The following is a 22,994-nucleotide window of genomic DNA, read 5'->3' on the forward strand; positions in this document are numbered from 1 at the left end:
ATATATCTTTTGACTTTTAATATTTTTATAAACACTTCTCCATATTTCTTTATATACACTTATGTGTGTATATATATATCTTTTTAATGGCAACATAATATTCAGTATTTATAAATTTAAAATAATTTTTGTAACTTTCTCACACTTTGTACAAAAATAAACTCAAAATGGTTTAAAGGCTTCAAGGTAAGACCTAAAACCATGAAATGTCCAGAAGAAAACACAGACAGTACGCTGACATCAGTCTTGGCAATATTTAATCAGATCTGTCTCCTTAGGCAGGGTTAACAAAACCAAAAATGAGCAAAAGGGACTAGATCAAACTAAAAAGCTCTTGCACAGCAAAGGAAACTATCAACAAAATGAAAAGTTTGCCTACTGAATGGGAGAAAATACTTGCAAACGATATGTCCTATGAGGGTTTAATGACATAAAAAAACAACTCAAAAAATGAACAGAAGTCCTCAGTAGACATTGCTCCAAAGGATGCATACAGATGATCAACAGGCACATAAAAAGCTGCTCAACATCACTAATTATGAGGAAGATGCCCATCAGAACCACAGTGAAATATCACCTCTCATCAGAATGGCTGTTAACAAAAAGACAAAAAAAAAAAAAAAACTGTTGGCGAGGTTGTGAAGAAAAGGGAACCTTCATGCACGGTTGATGGAAGTATAAATTGGTGTAACCATTATGAAAAAATGCTATGGAAGTTCCTCACAAAATTGAAACTAGAACTACCATAGGATCCAGCAGTTCTCAGTTCAGTTGAGTTCAGTCACTCAGTCATGTCCAACTCTTTGGGACCCCATGGACTGCAGCACGCCAGGAAATGCTACTACTGGGTATTTATCTGAATAAAAGGAAAACACTAATTCAAAAGGATAATCCCCTTTATCTTCATTGCAGCATTATTTATGATAGCCAAGATATGGAAACAACCTTAGTGGCCATCAGTAGATGATAGGATAAACAAGATCATGTGTGTGTGTGTGTGTTTATATAGATATGTATAATACATATGTGTAAATATATTTTTGCATGTGTGGCTTCCCTGGTGGTTCAGACAGTTAAGAATTTGCCTGCAATGAGGGAGACATGGGTTCGATCCCTGGGTTGCAATGTGGGAGACATGGGTTGGGAAGATGCCCTGGAGGAAGGCATGGCAACCCACTCCAGTATTCTTGCCTAGAGAATCCCCATGGACAGAGGAACCTGGCTGCACAGCATGTGGGGTCACAAAGAGGTGGACATGACTGAACAACTAAACATGCACACATGTGTATACACACACACACACATATACACACAATGAAATATTACTCAGCCATTAAAAAATAATGAACTCTTGCTATCTGCAACAACATGGAGGAACCCAGAAGGTATTATGCTAAAGTGAAATAAGTCAAACAAAGAAAGACAAATACTATATGAATTCACTTATATGTGTAATTTAAAAAAAAAACAAATGAACAAACATACTGAAACAGTCACAGATACAGAGAATAATAAGTAGTTGCTCAAGGGAAGAGAGGAACAGGGTATGAGAAAATAGATGAAGGCGATTAAGAGGTACAAGCTTCCAGTTATAGAATAGTCATGGGTATGAAATGTACAGTGTAAGGAGTACAGTCAGTAATAATGTAACATCTTTGTATGATGACCAGTGGTAACTAGACTTATTGTGGTGATCATTTGCTGGCCAGGTTGCTGCTGCTGCTGCTGCTGTTGAGTTGCTTCAGTCGTGTCCAACTCTGTGCGACCCCATAGACGGCAGCCCACCAGGCTCCCCTGTCCCTGGGATTCTCCAGGCAAGAACACTGGAGTGGGTTGCCATTTCCTTCTGCAATGCATGAAAATGAAAAGTGAAAGTGAAGTCGCTCAGTCATGTCCTACTCTTAGCGACCCCATGGACTGCAGCCCACCAGGCTCCTCTGTCCATGGGATTTTCCAGGCAAGAGTACTGGAGTGGGGTGGCGTTGCCTTCTCCGTTTGTAATGTATAGAAATACCAAATCACTATATTGTGCCCCAGGAGCTAAGACAGTGTTGTAGGCCAATTGTAGTTCAAAAATAAACAAATTCATATAAAAAGAGATCATATTTGTGGTTACCTGAGGTGGGAGGTGGTAGGAGGAAGGATTGGATGAAGGCAGTCACACGGTACAAACTTCCAGTTGAAAGTTAAATCAGTGTTATAATGTACAATGTGATAAACATAATTTGCGTTGCTGTATGTTGTGTATAAAAGTTGTTAAGAGAGTAAATCCTAGGAGTTCTTATCATGACAATTTTTTTTATTTTACTTTTATTTTGTATCTATATGAGATGATTGATGTTCACTAAATTTATTTCATGATGTATGTAAGTCAAATCATAATGCTGTACACCTGAAACTTATACAGGGCTGTATGTTAATTATATCTCACAAAAACAGAAAGGGAAAGAAAGTTTAAGTAATTTCTATACAACTTCAGTATATGTATGGATAACTATATGTGTATGTTGCATATATATTTCCACTTCTAACGATTTAGTAAATTTCCACATGTTTAAAAATCATATATATCCTTCTAGTGATAGCATCATATTCAGTTGTATCAATTGCACTCTAAGATACATGCTTCTCCCCATTAATGGGCACTGAAGTTGTTTCTGTTAGTTTTTATTGTCATACACTTTTAAAAAATTATAACCATAGATTAATTTACAACAGGGGAGTCACTGAACATATTTATTGTCTTCTCATTGGCAAATATTTCTCCAGATAGGTTGTATTTGTAATGTCATTAGCAATGAATGAGTTTATTTTCTCCACTCTAACCCTGAAGAGTATTTTTTTTTAATTAAAAAATGTTTTGCTGGACTATTTGCTGGTGTACTTCCCTTTATATTTCTTTAATCATTAGCAATGACTTTGTGGGGTTTTTTCCCTACTTTCTGTATTTTGTCTTTCATTAAATTTTTGAATTGCTTACCCACTTATTCATTGGGGTTTTACTGGTGGTCTTATTTGAAAATATTTTTTAATTTCTTAATATTTATAAAAACATTAAACATTTTTAAATTTTACTAGAAATTAACCCTTTACTTCTTATAGTTTGTTGTAACCTTTTCCCCCTCTTTCATTGCATTTTCCCCTTAATTCTGTTGTCCTAAAAGCTCTTATTTTTACCATTTTCCCCTTGAGTGTGCCACTTGTTATGTCCTCTAGATCTGTTTCTTAAGATTTTTTTTAGACTGATGTCCTTATCCTTGATCATGTTGGCTATACTTTTCAATTGCTATCTCTAGTACTTAATAATAGACTATAATTTCTCTTTGACTGTTAGCAAAGTATAAACCCTTGAAGCACCTAGCATCTCCTTATTCTCCCCTTTGCTTCATACTTCTAAGGTTTTGTCATCCCTTACTTGAGGCACCAACTGATATTGACAGTATTCTGTAATACCTGTCTCTCAAAATAGGTGCCAACCATGAGCCACTGGCCGGGCCCTGACTGTGGCTGAATAGCATGCCTTCCTGCCGCTTTTATTTTGAAAGGCTGTTACTTCTACCCTTTAGCAGTAGAGAAAGTGAGAAATGAAAGGATTATGTTGATCCCCGTCATCTTGCTATAGCTAGGCAGCTTCCACAAAAGCCATATGTAGTACACATGCTTTCTTCTTCATTCTCACAAAATTACAGCGGCCAGCTCTTTGTCACTTACACACCATACTGACCCGTCCTAGATGGCTGCATGCCAAGATGGGTCTTATGGGCTCTGTTCACCAGTGGCCTATGAATATGAAATATCTGTAACATTCCATCAAAACATAGCTGAATGGAGACCTTGCACTTCACTGTATTTCCAGAAGCTTCTTTTAGCTCACTATGTAGCAACTGCTCTGAATTACCCTGTCACTTCTCCACACATTCTCAGCCAAGTGATGGTATATTATAGCAAGCTGTATTTCACTGGTTCCATTCAAGACTTGGTTTTCCAGGGAGTGTAAGATGTGGCTTTACATGACATGGATGAATGTGCTCATGAAAGTGAATGTAAGGAGCAGAGTCGGTCTTGGTCTTTGAAGAGCCTACAGAAAGTGGGTCACAACGCTTCTGGGTTTGAGCTTTCCCTGGTCTTCTCTGTGATACCTTGTGTTTCTCAGGCATCGTCCTCTCATTGTTCTATTTGTTTCCCTCCTGGTTTATTGCTCTCTCACTGGCAGGAGGCTTCCTGGGTGATTCTGCATTACAGGTGACAGCTTTGACCGTCTTTAAGTGAAAAGAGCAAAAGTGACATCCTGTAGAAATATATGACACATTAAATTTATTGATGAAAAACAAGATACAGTTTTAACAGAAGGAGGGATGGAAAGAGTCAGAATACCCATACCAAACAAAAATTGATGAGGCCCTTTTCAGAGTCAGTCAGTCTATAGCCTTAGGTGTCTCTAACTGTGATCCCCGGAAGGTACTCTTCCGCATGGAATCCAAGAACAAAGTCAAAAGTATAAAGAAGTTTCTGGTGTCCACTTTAGCTTCCTTTGACAGAATTTCCTATGTGTTTAGGGGAGCAGTTGGACAAATAAAATCTTTATTCGGCACCATTTTCTGTTTTTTTCCAAGGTAAAATGATTTATAACCAAGATCCATTGATATATTACTTGAGATTATTTATTTACAATGAAAAATGTATCCCATGAGTCACCCTCTTTGTGTGCATCTGTCTTTGATCCGTTCTGGGAGTGTGCTCAGAGTTTCCAAGCCCAAATCCTGGATCGGGACCAACCTCTGCCTTTCTCTGCTACAAATAAAACCCCAGTTGACAGTGGAGAACTGTGGGGGTACAGAAAGAGGTCAAAATTCCTTCTGCAGGGAAGGTTGAAGGCATTTGACGTGTTCAGAGTACTGTCGTGTATGTTTTAACATAGGTCAAACTAGCAACTTTAAAAAACCAACCCCCCACGCATGTTTCTTAAACTTTTTTCAGATTTAGGCAAGCTGTGAAATATTAAAGCAGGAAAACACACACACACTGTGCTCCCATGAGCCTGGAAAGATCTGGACTGGACTGTGTTTAAGTGTTTTTTTGTGTGTGTTTTCTTTTAATTCTGCAGGGGAGAGGGGTGATTTTTAAAAATTGGTGACTAGGAAAAGTTAGGATTTAAAAGGCAAACAAAATGATAAGATCCAAAAATGTACTGCAAAACAGGTGAAACAAAAATGATATCTCCTTACATCCTTATATCTGTTTATAAGGAATAACAAACATACTTCCTCTTACGACCCACAAATTATGAGGCCACAAGACTGTACTGTCTGGCAGTAATTCCCTTACCAATGGACGAAGCGTGGAGAAAACTGAGCATGATGAATTGCCTTTTGATTTGAATTAATCTTCAGCTGGCAAAAAAAAAATAAAAATAAAAATGGTCATGGGAACAGAGCAACACAGATGTTCAGAAGCCGAGGACACAGTTTAAAAAGAATTCTTCATACACCATGCTTCCAGAGATATGGAACCAGTGACTCATCAAGTGTGAACTTCAATTTTGGCCCTGGTGGGTGTCAGTAAATTACAGTTTTGTGAAAGCAAAGTCTACTCTGCAGCTTCCTCCCAGACTTGTGGTTGTGTATTTCCTAGAATGCTTCAATAACAAGTTTATATAAATGGCCCAAGCTTTGGCAGCCAAAGAATAGACTCTAGTCCAGTCATGAATGTGAGTAACAGAAAAGAATGCATTCTATTTAAAGAGGAGCGTTGGTATCTGTTCAGGTAGGAAACAACGTTTGAAAGCTTTGTAGAAAAATAGCTCCTCCAGCCCATCCAAAGTTATGAGAGAGAGAAAACGTTATCAACTATCAATCAGACCAAGTTGAGTTGATACTTGACAACCTTTTGCCTGTTGTACTGAATCCCATCTTAGGATCTTGATTAATTCCAGCATTTCTGTAATTTTAAGATATTCCCATTTCTATCCCATCTCCTGTATCTCCTAACCCTTCTCTTTGGCTTTCCTGTTAAACCGTTTTCCCTTTCCCTTTGTAATTTATTTCAACTCAACCTTCCATGTAGAGACCTTGACCAAGAAATATGGTGTATCTGAATGACTCTGTGTGACCCCATAGATGGCAGCCCACCAGGCTCCACTGTCCCTGGGATTCTCCAGGCAAGAACATGGGAGTGGGTTGCCATTGCCTTCTCCAGTGCATGAAAGTGAAAAGTCAAAGTGAAGTCGCTCAGTCGTGTCTGACTCTTAGCGACCTCATGGACTGCAGCCTACCAGGCTCCTCCGTCCATGGGATTTTCCAGGCAAGAGTACTGGAGTGGGGTGCCATCGCCTTCTCCAATAAAATGTATTGTATAAATATTTATACTTGAGGACTAAGAGAACCCTTTAGTGGTACTATTTATCTAAAAATGATTATAATAATAATTGATCAGGATATGTGTGTAAATAAAAATAGGTCCGTACACTTCATAGGTCACTGTATCAGCATAATTGCTTAAAATCAGGCACATCATTGACATAAATGTTTAGAGCCCAAGATACAAAGAAGAATATTTTGAATGGAGTCAGGCCCTAATAAGGGTTCACTGAGCTTAATTTAGGGTTTGTTGTATTGAATACAATTATTTTGGCAGTGCTTATCCAATTTCTCTGGCACACACACATTGGAGAGTGAAAGGGCTGTTGTGACTTTCCGTTTAACAAGATGCTTCTGTGAAATCTCCTGTTTTGATTTAAAAGCGTATTCTAGTTCAGTACATCAGTGTTGGGAGTTTCAGTAAAGCATAGTGAGTCAGAACATGGCTTGCATTACTGGAATCAACACTTTTTAACCAAATGCTTTTGTACAAGTTTCTCAACCTCTCAAAGCTGCCAGTTCTCTTTTCTATAAAATGGGGATTCTATGGGGGTGAACTTTATAATCATTAATAAAGCATTTTGCTAACATATGTTATAAGCACTCCTTCCCCCTTCCAAAAACCATCTTCTATGATGTGTTTGATCTGTCACCTTAATCATGCATGCATCTTTTAAAAATATAGTGTTCTTGCCTGGAGAATCCCAGGGATGGCGGAGCCTGGTGAGCCGCCGTCTATAGAGTCGCACAGAGTCAGACACGACTGAAGCAACTTAGCAGCAGCAGTGTTACTTTGCATATGTATGTTTAATTTGCATAAAGAAGAGAAGGAAATGTTGATAGATATCAATAGAATATATTGACTTCAAACCCACTACATACCCCACAAGGATATTCTGAGATTTCAATAAGATAATGTAAATAACCTTGGTGCTTCTTAAATGTTGGTTGTTTTGGAGTCTCCCTGATCCTTCCAGAGGGATTCCCAGGTAGCTCAGTGGTAAAGAAGCCATCTGCCAATGCAGGAAATGTGAGTTTGATCTTTGGGGCGGGAAGATCCCGTGGAGGGGGGATAGGCTACCCATTCCATTATTCTTGCCTGGGAAATCCCATCGAGAGAGGAGCCTAGCAGGCTACAGTCCATGGAATCGCAAAGAGTCGAACATGACTGAAACGACTGAGCATGCACGCTGATCCTTCCAGGTAACCTTAATGCTGTTGTATGTGTGTTGAGGGTGGGGAGAGTATTTTAAGGGCCTGAAATCAAGGCTGTGGTCCATGAATCCTGAGTAGTATTTTTACTTCTGCATATACTTCCACTTGCAGGATGACCTCTTTGACTTTCTTCCATAGTACAGAAAGGAATGATTACAATTAAACCATTGTGTTCCTTGGAGTCAGAAACTGGCTGTTAATTGAGCCACCCAAACACTGACCTTGCACCCTATAACTATCAAAATGGCTTCCCTTCCCTTTATGCTAACCTCCAATTTTCTACCCTCCTAAAATAAGTTAATTCTGCATGTTCACCCATGGCTAATCTGGTTAACAGTACAAGATCAGATGTCCAAACCTGGACTCAGATGCCAAGAATGTATTGGTAGGAAGAAAGCATTTACATATGTTTAGTCTCCTTACATAGAACTTCTGTAGACAAATGTTAAACCTCAAGTATCATGTGAGTTTGACCAGGAATGCCTAGAATCAGGCTTCCTCCTTCTAGTATTACTGAGCATTTTGGAACAAATGTTTTTGTTCAGCTGTTTGTAGCAGAAATGAACACTTGATGAATTTTTGCATTAAAAAAGTGACCCATTGTCATACTATTAACAGCAGTAAACTTCTAGAAACTCTTCTTTGCTGTCATTTAGGTATAGACTGGCATCTAGCATTTATGAGAGAGGTTCAGAAGTCAATTCTACGGGTGGCTTACCCCTATTTTTCACAGACACACCAGGTTTTGTGTGTCTTAAAACTCCACTCTCTTCTTTGCTAATAACCTCCCTAGCTCTTAGGAAGATTTCTAGTTTTCCTTCCCAAATGAGTCTCTGTTATTTATTTGCAGGCTCACTGCCCACAGAGAAACTAGATTTGAATTTTTTTGTTTTTTTTTACATACCAATACTCAGACTATATTTTCCAATAAAAAGTCAGAGCAAGCACATTTTCAGTCTGAGAAAAGATCGTCATACAATTCTACCAAAGTCTTTCCTGGAATATTTACTGCTCCTCTCAGTTTACCTGGAAGAGGATGCTGAGGACAGACTTCAAGGACTTCAGAACCTTCCCTGATTCTCTCTGCATGTGCTTTTTGTTGAGAATATAAGGAAGAAAGGACAGACACTACCAGCCCCATCACCCACAGCACACATAGAGGGAAGGAGTTGGGATGGAGGGGAAGAGAATGAATATATGAATGCCAAAAATGGAAGTTGAACATCTATACAGGAAATAGGGATCACTGCCCGCAATGCGGGAGACCCAGGTTCGATTCCTGATTCGGGAAGATCCCCTGGAGAAGGAAATGGTGATTCACTCCAGCATTCTTGCCTGGAAAATCCCATGGACGGAGGAGCCTCATAGGCTACAGTCCATGGGGTCACAAAGAGTTGGACACGACTGAGTGACTTCACTTTCACCTTCAATAGAAATTGCTAATTACCTCTGATTTTTATTTTTCAGTTTATATATTCTGGTATTCAATTTTCTGTTTCATACTGGTAGCAATTGCTGGTATCTTTTGTCATCCTAGAGCTTTTAGGATCTGTTTGCTTTAGTACATAGTAAAGGAAATGGCAACTCACTCCAGTATTCTTGCCTGGAGGATTCCATGGACAGAGGAGCCCAGCAGGCTACAGTCCATGGGATCACAAAGAGTTGGACACAACTGAGCGACTATCACTCACTCACTCACATAGTGAAAAATCAAGAATGTAGTCATGGAGCCAAATTGCATTTTTTCAGACTCATCTCATTCTTGCATAGAAAGAGCCTCAAGGAAAGAAAACCAACTCAAATGAAACTAGTTGAACTTTGAGAAAGTATCCAGTTTTTGAAATTCCTCAGAACTTTGAAATAGTTTGTTCTTTCATAATAATGTCGTGGGTATTTGATGTCAAAGTTGAGAGACCTGGAAGTGTTGAACTGACCTTTATTTAATCTGATTGATTTAAAATTTTGTTTGTCTTGAGCAATTTAATTCTTTAGGTAGAATGAGGCTCACATTTTATGCAATAAGACTAATAGTCTCCCGATGCACAATGATTCCTTCAGGATGCTATTAAGTAAATTGAATTTCTCTGATTCACTACAAGTTGTTGGGTTTTATTGATTTTTCTCCTCATTTTATTATAGGTAGGTAAGCTGCAAATGTCAGCTGCCAGAACATGACCAATAAATACCTGTTTAATTTTTACTGATGATTTCATATTCTTGAATCACTAACTTTTCAGAAAGTAGATTCTTTCTAGTATGAGCCCCATTGAGACCTGTAATTATGTACATAATTTTTTAGTTATCAAGATATACCTTCATGAAACATTCTTTGAAAATAAATTAGGTCTTATCTGTGGGGGCCTGTCATTCCTAAGAATGAAATGCACTTATCAGAGTTGCTTCTTGAGACATAGTTCATGGTGGAGTTTGCAGATGGTCCAAGACTTAATGTTAAATATTACTTACAGTATTCCTCTACATAATGTACACCTGAAAACTTTGTTCAGTTCTTTTCTGTTTTCTTGCAGTATAGTTGATATAAAGCAAATATCATCTTATTGGCATCTTCCATTCATTCTATGGTGGTTTTCTTTTTCTTCATTTTTCTTCCCAGTGGCAAGCAAAAGTAATCCATGGAACTTTCTTTATGTTAAAACAGCCCACAAAAGAAATAAATTTGAAAAATTATTCTAGTCAGAGGCTTCAAATTGTATTTTACAGAATCTTGGTATCTGGGGGACTATAGCCCACGTGCAGCTCTATATTTATGTGAGAAGTATGATTTTTTTGTGGGGTTTCCCTGATGGCTTAGTGGTAAAGAATCCACCTGCAATGTAGGAGACACAAGAGACACGGGCTTGATCCGTGGGATGGGATGATCCCCTGGAGAAGGGAAATGGCAACCAGCTCCAGTATTCTTGCCTGGGAAATCCCATGGACAGAGGAGCCTGGTGGGCCTCAGACCATAGGGTCAGAAAGAGTCGGACATGACTTAGTGACTAAACAACAATAATTTTTTGTATCATGGGTTTGATTATTTTTGCGTGCAGTTCTTCTGTGCTATTCCTCTGTTCTTGATTTGCACTTACTCTCCCTTTCTCCCCTGCTGAGCAAATTACTCACTAACTTTAACCAGTTAAACTGGTCTCAGGTTATCTCTTGCTCCATATGAGTGCATGCATGCACGCTAAGTCATGTCTGACTTTCCATGACCCTGTGGACTGTAGCCCGCCAAGCTCCTCTGTCCATGGGATTTCACAGGCAAGAATATTGGAATGGGTTGCCATTTCCTTCCCCAGGTGATCTTCCCGACCCAGGGATCAAAGCCGTGTCTCTTGCATTGGCGGCCAGATTCTTTACCGCTGAGCCACCTTATCCTCTCCCTCTCTTGCTCCATACCATTGTCTAGACTGTGGTGCTCCCTGTTTGGATTTCACCTACTTTTCACTAAACAAACTCTCAAGGGATGTCTTCCATCTATACCGATTCCCAGACCATAAGCTGGACAAGTACAGTGAGTTTTCCCAGGTGCTTCTGAGTTGTTTTCTGTAAACATTACTCCCACATTTTGTCCCCTGACTCCTGGTACCGTACAGATGCCCCTTGGGCTTTTGCATCCTTCCCAAAGGTAGACAGCATCTTGGGTGGGGCCTCAATTATGGGGCCTCAACATCATGAACCCTCAATCTGTCATCCACATGGAGCTTCAAATCACCTCCCAGAGCCTCCTCCCTTCTCCCCCAGAGCCTTGCTTTTGGCTATGCGTTTCTCTGTTTTGGGGGTGTCTCATCTGAGACCCTCGGCCTATAGTGAGTAAAGGTGATCTCCACTCCCGCTTATTCTTTCTGCTTTCGTGGGCCGTTGTCTCTGCTTCTCTAGACGCCTCTTACCATCTCCTGCTGTTTTAAGTCATTTTTCTGCTCCTGCAGTCATCAAATGGGAAGATTTTCCTTTTAAAGCTATTGTTACGTCCCCAAATGTCAAGGCACTGGGGCTGCTATAACAAAATACTGCAGGCTGGGTAAATGATAAACAATAGAAATTCAGTTCTCACAGGCTGGACGTCCTAGATCAGGGTGCCAGCGTGGCGGGAAGAGGGCACTGATGTCTTGTATCCTCAGTTGGTAGAAGGGGCTGGGGAGCTCCGTGGGTCTCTAGTCGAATACAAGTGAAGGTTGTATTCTACCCCTCCCAAAGGCCCCGCCTCCTAACTGTCACACTGGGCATTAGTATTCCAAGGTGTGAGTTTTGGGGGAAACACAAATATTCAGACCTGAGCACAAAAGAAGCTGCCAGCTCTGTGGACTTTCCAGCCTTCTTTTTTGATTTCTTGGACTGAGTCCTCTGAACAGGTTGGAAGATACTGAAGTGGTACCACCAAAGGTCTTGTTCTAAGGAATATCCCGAAGTTCAGCACGCCCCGCCAGCTGTCTCCAGCGTGTCTCCCAGAATGGAGAGAGGTCTTCACCTCCACCTCTTTGGGGGCTTTATTCTGGGACCTGAGAAGCAGTCAAGCATTCTCTTTACCTGAATCTCCATAAGGACTAGCCTGACGTCCCAGATTTCTAAGGATGGGGCTCCAAAGTTGAGTGCCCTTTCTCTGCTTGTGCTACAAATATAATTTAAATTCTATAAACTATAAGTACTTTCACTTAGCAAAATATATATTTCAGATTGTTAGTATATATGCTTGTTTTCATGTTGGCTGTTTTGAAAGATCAGTTCCTCTAAATAGGTATATCTAAGGTGGGAACTTAAATTTTTTTTTAAGACTGTGTTCATGGGGCCCACTAGCATTCACATTGTTAATCTTCCATTAATGTGTCCTTTCTTAAACGTTATACAAATGAGATTGGCTTCAGCTAATACCATCTTTCCCAGGAAAAATGAAATCAACTTCTACAGCTGGAAGCAATTTAGTCCTTGTCATTGAGCTCCTTAACTTTCTATCTTGGGAAAAATGCATTTTTGATCTAACAGTTTATTGCAAAAATGGTTCAGGCTTCTGCTTATATGATGAGAAAAGAAAATAAATTATATTATTTTGGGGGGAAACTGGGACCAAATGCTCTCAAAGTAATTTGGAAATTCCAAACCTTGAACTGTTTCATTTCCTTCAGAGAAAAATGCAGGTCTAATAGTCTCATCAAATTGTTTCTGGTTTTTTGTGTTGTTTTTTTTTTTGTCCTCTTCCAAATTTCTCCTAAAGAAATTGATTTCTCTTGTTATTATTAGCTTATCCTCACATTAAAGTTTTCCCTGTAAACATTCTTCATTGGTCTCTTAGTCTTTATAAGTGATTAAGTATTGACTTAAAGTAGGGCAGTTTAATTTACATTGGCTGTTTGAGGGATATGCAGTACATTTATGGTCACTAGCTTTTATGCTTTCTAAAAAGCTAAATGGTGATTTAGTAGGAGGATAATGATAGAAGTGATCTTGCTTACTAAAAAACAAAAAGAAAAAAGGAAACAAAAAACCTTTAATGGAGTGTCACTTTAGAAAAATATAGAATACTGTTTCCATTAGAGTAAATAAGGACAATCAACCAGTCTATAATTTTCATCTACAACCACCGCTATATGCATTTCTTCTTATATCGTATTAAAGAATTGCATGCAGGAAATAAATGAAATGTTGATGCATCTGTGCTAAATAATGGATCAGGGCCAAGACCATGGGGGAGGGCGAAAGGCTGGGACTCAGGCTGATGGAGTGATCATTAGAAATACATTCAGACCAGCTGTCCATGACCTGTAGTACTTTTGCACTGAGGGCCTTGTAAGTAAGATATAATGAAGAATACGTTTATCTTGTGCTGTGCTGTTTGGTATTAGGATATTGTTTTGAATAATTTCTTTTAAAAAAAAATTAAATGTGACATGAGTAAGCATTATCAATATTTTTCAGATAAATTTGTACATCAACAATTCTAACAAAAATGTTGCACTTAGGATTTTCCATAACAAAATAGGAATATAAAATGTGGCCAGTTCACTATAGAAATTCACTAACCACCTCATGGTTTTCCCTTCATGAAACCAATGATCTCTGGGATCTAATACCTGATGATCTGAGGTAGAGCTGATGTCATAATAACAGAAATAAAGTGCACAATACGTGTAATGCCCTTGAATCATCCCCAAACCAGCCCCCTACTCTGGATTCGTGGAAAAATTGTCTTCCACAAAAACTGTCCCTGGTGCCAAAAAGGTTGGGGACTGCGGGTCTAACACACCGTTAGCATTACTTACAGGTTATGTTCCCAAATGCAGGAGTCTTTCTCAGAAACTTGCAGAGACTTATTATTGCTCACAGAACAGAATCCATGTTCTCGTGTTGTTCAGTGGTACAGAGTTTCCATTCCTCAAAGTAATTTGAAAATTCCAAACTTTGAACTGTTCATTTCCTTTAGAGAAAACTGCAGGTCTAATAGTCTCATTGGGACTTCCCTGGTGGCTCAGATGGTAAAAGCATCTGCCTACAATGCAGGAGACCTGGATTCGATCTCTGGGTTGGGAAGATCCCCTGGAGAAGGAAATGGCACCCCACTCCAGTACTCTTGCCTGGAAAGTCCCATGGGTGGAGGAGCCTGGTGGGCTGTGGTCCATGGGGTCGCAAAGAGGATACAACTGAGCTACTTCACTTTCACTTTCAGTAGTCTCATTAGATTGGTCATATTTTTTGTCTTCTTCCAAATTTCTCAGAAAAGTTCTGGAGATGTTACACAGCAGTGTGAATGTACTAAGTAGTACACTTAAAAATGGTGAAGATAGTAAATGTTATATTACCCATTTTTCACCACACACAGAATACATCCTCATACTAAACCTAGCAGTCAAGGGCAGTCATGATGTAGCCCCTCCACTATCTTTCTAGCTTCATCTTTCTTTACCCATTCAACAAATCTTTACAAGCACCCATTATATGCCAGAAACTTATAAAGAACAGCAATGAACAAGACAAGCACAGCCCCACTTGCAAAATTTAAAATAAAATATTGCCAGAGTGGAAAGGGGTACTATATGTTTGTTTTGATTCCTAATACTTTGCCATAGATCTTTAGTATTCTCCATGCACACTTCACATCTATGTACTTTTATAGCTTTGTTTATGATACTCTGTTAGTCCTAAAGCCCTCCCAGCTTTCCACCTCCCTCTCAAGTCTCATTTTTCTAGACCTTTTATCTTTTAAGACTTCATTACACATAACCCAGTGATAAAGCTCTTCCTTTGACAGCCCTATTGTGTTACCTTACGTAGCTTTCCTGGTTCCCCAGGCCTGATTGAGGGCTTATTGCAGTGTTTTGCATATAACAGACACAAAAGAGGACTTGTGAAATGAAGTGGCATTATTAAAACATCTTGAAAATTATTTTCTTAGTACACACCAAATACATTACTTTCATTGTTTTAATATTTATATATCTAAGTTGCATTTCTTTTTTTAATTAATTTATTTATTTTAATTGGAGGCTAATTACTTTACAATATTGTACTGGTTTTGCCATACATTGACATGAATCCACCATGGGTGTACATGTGTTCCCCATCCTGACCCTCCCTCCCACCTCCCTCCCATCCCATCCCTCAGGGTGATTCCAGTGCACCAGCCCTGAGCACCCTGTATCATGCATCAAACCTGGACTGGTGATCTGTTTCACATAAGATAATAAACATGTTTCAATGCTATTCTCTCAAATCATGCCACCCTCGCCTTCTCCCACCGAGTCCAAAAAGTCTGTTCTTTACATCTGTGTCTGTCTTGCTGTCTCACATATAGGGTCATCGTTACCATCTTTCTAAATTCCATATATATGCGTTAATATACTGTGTTGGTGTTTTTCTTTCTGACTTACTTCACTCTGTATAATAGGCTCCAGTTTCATCTACTTCATTAGAACTGATTCAAATGTATTCTTTTTAATGGCTGAGTAATACTCCATTGTGTATATGTACCACAGCTTTCTTATCCATTCATCTACTGATGGACATCCAGGTTGCTTCCATGTCCTGGCTATTGTAAACAGTACTATGATGAACATTGGGGTACATGTGTCTCTTTCAGTTCTGGTTTCCTCGGTGTGTATTTCCCAAAAGTGGGATTGCTGGGTTGTATGGCAGTTCTATTTTCAGTTTTTTAAGGAATCGCCACACTTTCATTTTAAATATATACTTATATGTAAATTTGTATTCATTTATATTTAGTGTTTATTTCTATTGAGTATTTATTTATCTCTTGCCTTTCCTTTCTACTTTAAATGTTCATTTGTATACTACCAAATGCCATCCATTTGATACTTCGTTATGAGTATCTTCTGTGCTCAGACTTAGACTCCCATGAATCATTGCGGGTATATAGCCTTGAGTGGAGTCATTAACGAGGGCCACTGCTTGTTATGCTGTGTTCTGATAACAAGGATCGTCTCCTGAAGCAACAGTGCCATTTTATGGGATTTAGACTTGTCTCACCACTCGGGGATTAGGGATACATGCACTTTCCCCACTGATATTAAGTGCATAATTAACTTTGTGTGTGTCCTTATATCCATTCATCTACTAAGCGTTGAATGGCATTCTTCTTAAACTGTAATGAGGACTCAGGTGTTTGTGACCTTGACAGCTGTGAAGGTGAACAGTTAGCAGCAGCAGAAAGGACCTCTGATTTGGAGCCTTTTGCATTCTGGCTCACATCGAGAGGACACGTAAGGTGGGCAAATGCCAGCTTCTCCATTCCCCAGAGTGGACACCTAATTCAGAGGAAACATTTTCAGTTATGTCCCTTTTTGTAAATTTTCAGCTTCACTGAGGTGTAATTGACATATAAAATTGTAAGATGTTTAAAGTATACATCTTGGTGATTTGGTATACATTGTGAAAAGATTCCCACCATCTAGGTATTAAACATCCATCACCTTATTACTTGTTTCTTGGTGAGGACATTTAAGTTCCACTCTCATCAGATTTCAGTTTTGTCTCTTTATTGTCCACTCAGTTTTGGAAGGAAAAGTGCCTGCCAACCTGAGAGTTACTAAAAACATATTGAAACTGTGGCTTTTGGTGTTAAATTGTGGAGTGTTGTTGAAAGTAAAGGATAACTTTCATTACCTTAAGGTTGCTTTGATCAGATCAAGAGCAACTAGTCCTGCCTTTGAGAGCCATAGGGTTCTAATGGAATATTTTTTTTTGACATGGACCATTTTTAAAGTCTTTATTGAATTTGTTACAATATACCTTCTGTTGTTTATGTTCTGGTTTTTGGCCACAAGGCATGTGGGATTTTAGCTCCTGGACCAGGGATTGAATACACACCCCTTGCACTGGAAAGCAAAGTCTTAACCACTGGACCTCCAGGCAAATCCCCTAATGGAGTTTTCATAACTAGTTTCCTAGACCAGCCAAAAGAACTGTGTTTTGTTTTGTTTATAATTTTTTTAAGTTTTTAATTATTAAAAAAATTACCAACTGAACAGTTTTTAGGTGTACAATTGAACAACATTAAGTATATCTACATTGTTGTGCAAGTGATCTCTAGAACTTTTTCTTCTTGCAAAACTGTTATTCTGTACTCATTAAACAATAACTCATTTCCCCTCGCCCCAGCTCCTAGAAGTCACCATTCTGCTTTCTGTTCCTATGAATTTGATTACTTTAGATACATCATTCAAGTGGAATCATACAGTATTTGACTTTTTGTGACCGGCTTATTTGGCTTAGCAAAATGTCCTCAAGCTTCACAGGATTTCCTTCCTTCTTAAGGTTAAATAGTACTGGGATGACCCAGAGGGATGGTACGGGGAGGGAGGTGGGAGGCGGGGTTCAGGATGGGGAACACGTGTACACCCGTGGTGGATTCATGTTGATGTATGGCAAAACCAATACAGTATTGTAAAGTAACTAGCCTCCAATTAAAATAAATACATTTATATTAAAAAAAGATTGACTAGTACAGTACTCCATTATATGTGTGTATTATATGTATATAGGCGGCACTAGTGGTAAAGAACCCACCTGCCAACGTTCAGTTCAGTTCAGTTGCTCAGTCGTGTCCGGCCTTTTGTGACCCCATGGACTGCAGCACGCCAGGCCTCACTATCCATCACCAGCTCCCAGAGTTTACTCAAACCCATGTCCATTGAGTCAGTGATGCCATCCAACCATCTCATCCTCTGTCATCCCCTTCTCCTCCCGCCTTCAATCTCTCCCAGCATCAGGATCTTTTCAAATGAGTCAGTTAAGACAGGGTTCGATCCCTGGGTCAGGAAGATCCCCTGGAGGAGGAAATGACAACCCACTCAAGTATTCTTACCTGGGAAATCCCATGGACAGAGGAGCCTGGCAGGCTACAGTCCATAGGGTCGCACAGAATTGGATACAACTGAAGTGACTTAGCACACGTGTGTGCACATACACACATGCACACACATATACACATACATACATGTTGTATATATTCATTTATCTGTCAGTGGATACTTGGGTTTCTTCTACCTCTTGGCTATTGTGAATAATACTGCTATGGACATGGATGTGCAAATATCTCATCAAGATCCTGCTTCCAATTCTTTTAGATATATACCCACAATTGGTATTAATGGATCACATGATAATTCTGTTTTTAATTTTTGAGAATCTGCCATACTATTTTCCAAAGTGACTACACCATTTTGCAATCCCATCATTGGTGCACAAGAATTAGTTTCTCCACATACTCACTAACAGTTGCTATTTTCTATTTTGTTTTATTGATTGTAGCCATCCTAGTGGATATGAGGGTGAAAATGTGATTTTGATTTGCATTTCTCTAGTGATTAGGAAAGTTTAGCATCTTTTCGTATGCTTGTTGGCCATTTCTGTATCCTTTTTGGAGGAATGTCTATTGAAGTTCTTTGTCCATTTTTCAATTGAATCATTTGTTTTTTTGTTACTATAGTTCCTTATTTATTCTGGGTATTAACTCATCTGATATTTGATTTGCAAATATTTTCTACCATTCTGTAGTTTGCCTTTTCACTCCATTGATTTATAGGACTAGCTTTAATATTATTTGTGAAGGAATTATCTATCAGGTTTGCTGATGTATGACCAGTAATTTCTCCTGCCCAAATAAGTACTGACTAGGGAATTCAGTTCCATGTTTTGTTAAAGTTATCTAGCTTCCATAAAACCAATAGCAATAATAAGGGCAATGTTTTTGAACTTTTCTTTACACCAAAGCTTTAATAAAAACTTATCAAGAATGAAATATTACTATTTGCAGCAACATGGATGGACGTAGAGGTTATTATGCTAAGTGAAGTCAGACAAAGACAGATATTATATGATAGCACTTAACATGTGGAATCTAAAAAATAAGACAAAGGAATCTATATACAAAACAGAAATAGACTCACAGACATAGAAAACAAACTTAAGGTTATCAAAGGGGATATGGAAGGGGCAAGGATAAATTAGGAGTATGGGATTAACAGATAAAAACTACTATATGTGAAAAAAAACACAAAAAACCTTACCATCTTTCTTGTGGGCTTCCCTTGTGACTCAGCTGATAAAGAATCCACCTGCAATACGGGAGACCTGGGTTCGATCCCTGGTTCGATCCCCTGGAGAAGAGAAAGGCTACCCACTCCAGTATTCTGGCCTGGAGAATTTCCATGGACTGTATAGTCCTTGGGGTGGCAAAGAGTCGGACATGACTAAGTGACTTTCACTTCACTTCACATCCTTCTTGTAACTCTTCTCATGTGAAAAGTGTTACAGGGTGCTCTGATTTAAAGCTCTTCACAAATTGAACAGGAGCTGAAGAGTTGGCACAGAGAGTTTGTTTTGCCATCTGTCTTATATGCCTGATCTTGAGTTTGTGAAGAGAGATGTGTGGTTTGTACTGTATGGCCTCTCCTATGGTATTTGAGAAAATATAAGCTGTATCAGTAGAGATGATCTGCAAGTTACTTGGAATTGCAAGAGAATAGAGCTTCTTTCTACAAATCATCAAGGAGATGACATACTAAGTAACCAGGATAGAATTCAGGGAAAATGTTTGCCTGTTTTTTTAAGGAAATATGTGCATTCTGTGGTTTCTGTAGAACATTTCATCTAAGGGAATATCAATGTGTTCACAAGTTATATATAGCCGGCTTCTCCATTAAAATGCAGCTAACTCTTGGGTGACTGCAAGAAAAACTATGAAAATATCTAGGCCACCCATTCTTAGGATCAAATGCTTCCTGAGCACCTGTGGAGAAAGCAAGTTATTGTTCGTGATTATGGCCTATTTTAATAAATGATATCAGTTTTGATAAACCTTAATGTTATTTTTGATCACTATTTCTGAATCTTCTCTAAATTGATGTCATTGTATCAAATAAATTTCAATAAATAATTGGTTGCCTTTTAGCACATGAGCTCTACTGGCAAGGATTTTTTAATTTGAAATGATACTTTCACTATTAAAAAAACATGAAATAAAGTGAAGTGTCAAGATTACTTTTGGGAATTTTGAAGTGTTTTAAAATTAAGAAACATTCATTTTCACCGTAATCCCGACACCAGCCCTGAAGTCCAGAGGCTCAAGTACTCAACAATTCTTCCTTGAAAATAAATCGCAAGATTGTAATCGATATTTAATTTTAAAGAAGGAGATTAAAGAGCATGGTGCTGCATTGTTGCTTTATTACTTTGTTTTTTAGGGTTCTCTCCTGACAGTAAAATTCACACTCCATTTATCTAAAGAGCCGTAAAGCTGGAATTTCCTAAGAGCACCGTATGTAATGATTATGGCAAAATTCCAGAAATTTCCAGTGGGGAACAGGCTTTTACTCTTTCTGAAACTGTCAAGCTGCTGGCAGAAGCAAGCACTCTAGTTAAATGACTAAGCATATGATCTCAGAGACATGCCCCAGTCCTTCGGAAGAATCCACGAGGAACATCTGGCTGAGTGACCGAGCACCATTTGTAGCCATGCATATCACAGATTAATCATCAAGGACTCTGAGTAGTTCTAGCCACTACCTCTTAATGAAAGCCACATGTGAACCCATCAGGCTTTTTTTTTTCACATGACATCACTGACGTTTGAATGCAGCAGTTGTCTAGTGCCCCACACAGTCATATGATTAATTCCACCGAGGGGCTTTGGGGTTCCAGCTGGTCCCAACACTGTGCATGCAGTATGCAGAGTGAGATTTCCACAGGGTGTCCATCAGTAGCAGAGCATGCTCAGCCCTGCCACCATCATCTGTTCTACTCTAGCTTTCAGTTCCTGTCAGAGTGACTCTGCACTAGATATGCATCTTGATTAGGCAAGAGTGGACCAAAAAATACGCTAAGCTCATGAACTAGCTGATGATCTTTAAGAATGCACTCTTAAAGAACTGGTGACTTGCATTCTATTGGATAAGAACTTGTCATGGTTCTGGTTCTTGTCCAGGTATATAGAAAAGTTAAAAAGTATTGTAGATTGGGAGTTTTTATAAAAAGAAGAAAAAATTCTAAATTAAGCTCCTATTACTAGGGCAAGGATGAAGAACTAAAATGAAATAATTAGTAAATGCTTAAAAGAGTACTGGTTTTCTTTTGAAAGAAGAGCTATCATACTAATTTCAACTCACTCTGTGGGAACAGCAATTACCTCTTCAGACTCAAGCTTGCTTATGACTTGGTAGGAAGACATCAATAAACAGAGACTACCATTAAAAAAAAAAGAGAGAAGAATGCCAGTGCAGGAAATATTAAAAAGCAATGTCTAAAAATACCATGTATTAACACATATATATGGAATTTAGAAGGATGGTACCAACGATGCTACATACAGGGCAGCAAGGGAGACACAGACGTAAAGAAGAGACTTCTGGACTCATTGGGAGAAGGAGAGGGTGGGATGATTTGAGAGAATAGCATTGAAACATATGCATCACCATATGTAAAGTGGATGGCCAGTGCGAGTTTGATGTATGATGTAGGGACCCAAAGCTGCTCTGTGACAACCTGCAGGAATAGTGGAGGGGCTTCAGGATGGAGGCCACACCTGTATACCTATGGCCAATTCATATTGACATGTGGCAGAAACCATTACAATTTCATAGAGTAACTCTCCTCCAATTAAAATAAATAATTTTTTTAAAATAAGAAAAAAAAAGGCATGTCTAAGCCAATGTCCTTGAACAATACTTGTTAAAACAATTGGAATATGTCCATACAATCTAAACAGTGGGGCCAGGAGGTGTGCTCTGCCCCATTCCGTCACTCGGGGACCAAGGCTGATGGAAGCTCACCTTCTATGGCTTCCAAGGTTTCTCTGGGTGTCCACGCTCAGCCAGCATTTGGGAAAAGAGAAGGAAGTGGAAGGTGGTTGTGATCCAGGCAGGGAGGTGATTCATATGCCCCTGACCAGGACTTAATCCCATGGCTGTATCTAATTGTGAGGGAGACTGGGAATTGGAGTTTGTGTGCCAAGGTGCAGAAGAAGCAAGTTTAGATGCTAGCTACCCAGCCTCTGTTGTAGAAGTGATGGAAGCCAGGTAGAAGAAGAAGAGCAGAACTGAGGCATCTTTAATATATAACCGAGTATGTCTCTGTGTGTCATTTGAACAATGTAAATATGTAACCTATTCCAAAAATAAAAGACACTTTCCAGAAGAAGTAAAGTCATTGTCTATATAACATTTAGGGCCCTTATCCTCAATTATACACCATGTATTCCAGATGGTTTTTGTCATTTATCATGGCTTATACACAGGCTCTAATTCCTTTTGAACCAGACTGGTTCCAGAATCAGGGGAAACCTCTCCATGACCTGGATTCCTCAATTTGGGGACTTTTTTTCCTTCCCTTGTCTCAGTTGGATGGCCCACCAATAAGGAATGATTGTGTGATTAGGTGATAAGAGAGGAGTTAGCCTTGTCTGTGTTGAACTAGGGGAACGCATCTAATCATGCCCCTAAAAGTCACTGTAAGGACTCCCCCATACCTCAAATCTGGTCTGGAGAATGGCAGCCACAGCGCATCATAGCTCTACAGGTCACATTTGAGACCCAGAGGTGTTCCATCGCACTCCCCTGCTCAAATGCCTACGGGTCTTCACACTCCTTATGATTCTTTTTTCTTTTCTTGAGGATTGCGTACTTTTTGTTTATTGTTTGTTTGTGGTTGTGCCACATGGCATACAGGATCTTCCCCAACGAAGGATCAAACCTATGCCCGCTGCATTGGGAGCTCAGAGTCTGAACCACTAGACTGCCAGGGAAGTCCCATACTCTTTATCATTGTGAGACCTTGACTTCTTCGCCTAATGCATGAGGTTCTGATCTGTTTGCCTGTGTATTTCCAACTTTCCATCTTGCCAAGTCCTTTGAGTTTTCCCTATGACTGAAACCAGAGTTTCTCACACTGATATTCCATGGCAGATTTTTCTGGAAGGCATTA

General features: G+C 39.2%; 1 protein-coding gene across 2 annotated transcripts in view; it reads left to right on the forward strand.

The window, feature by feature from the left end:
- The window catches only part of RNF150 (ring finger protein 150), a 285,623-nt gene that overhangs the window by 90,660 nt on the left and 171,969 nt on the right, over positions 1-22,994 (forward strand). The window lies entirely within an intron of this gene.

Source organism: Bubalus kerabau, chromosome 16 (genome assembly GCF_029407905.1).
Source record: "Bubalus kerabau isolate K-KA32 ecotype Philippines breed swamp buffalo chromosome 16, PCC_UOA_SB_1v2, whole genome shotgun sequence".
Taxonomy (NCBI): domain Eukaryota; kingdom Metazoa; phylum Chordata; class Mammalia; order Artiodactyla; family Bovidae; genus Bubalus; species Bubalus kerabau.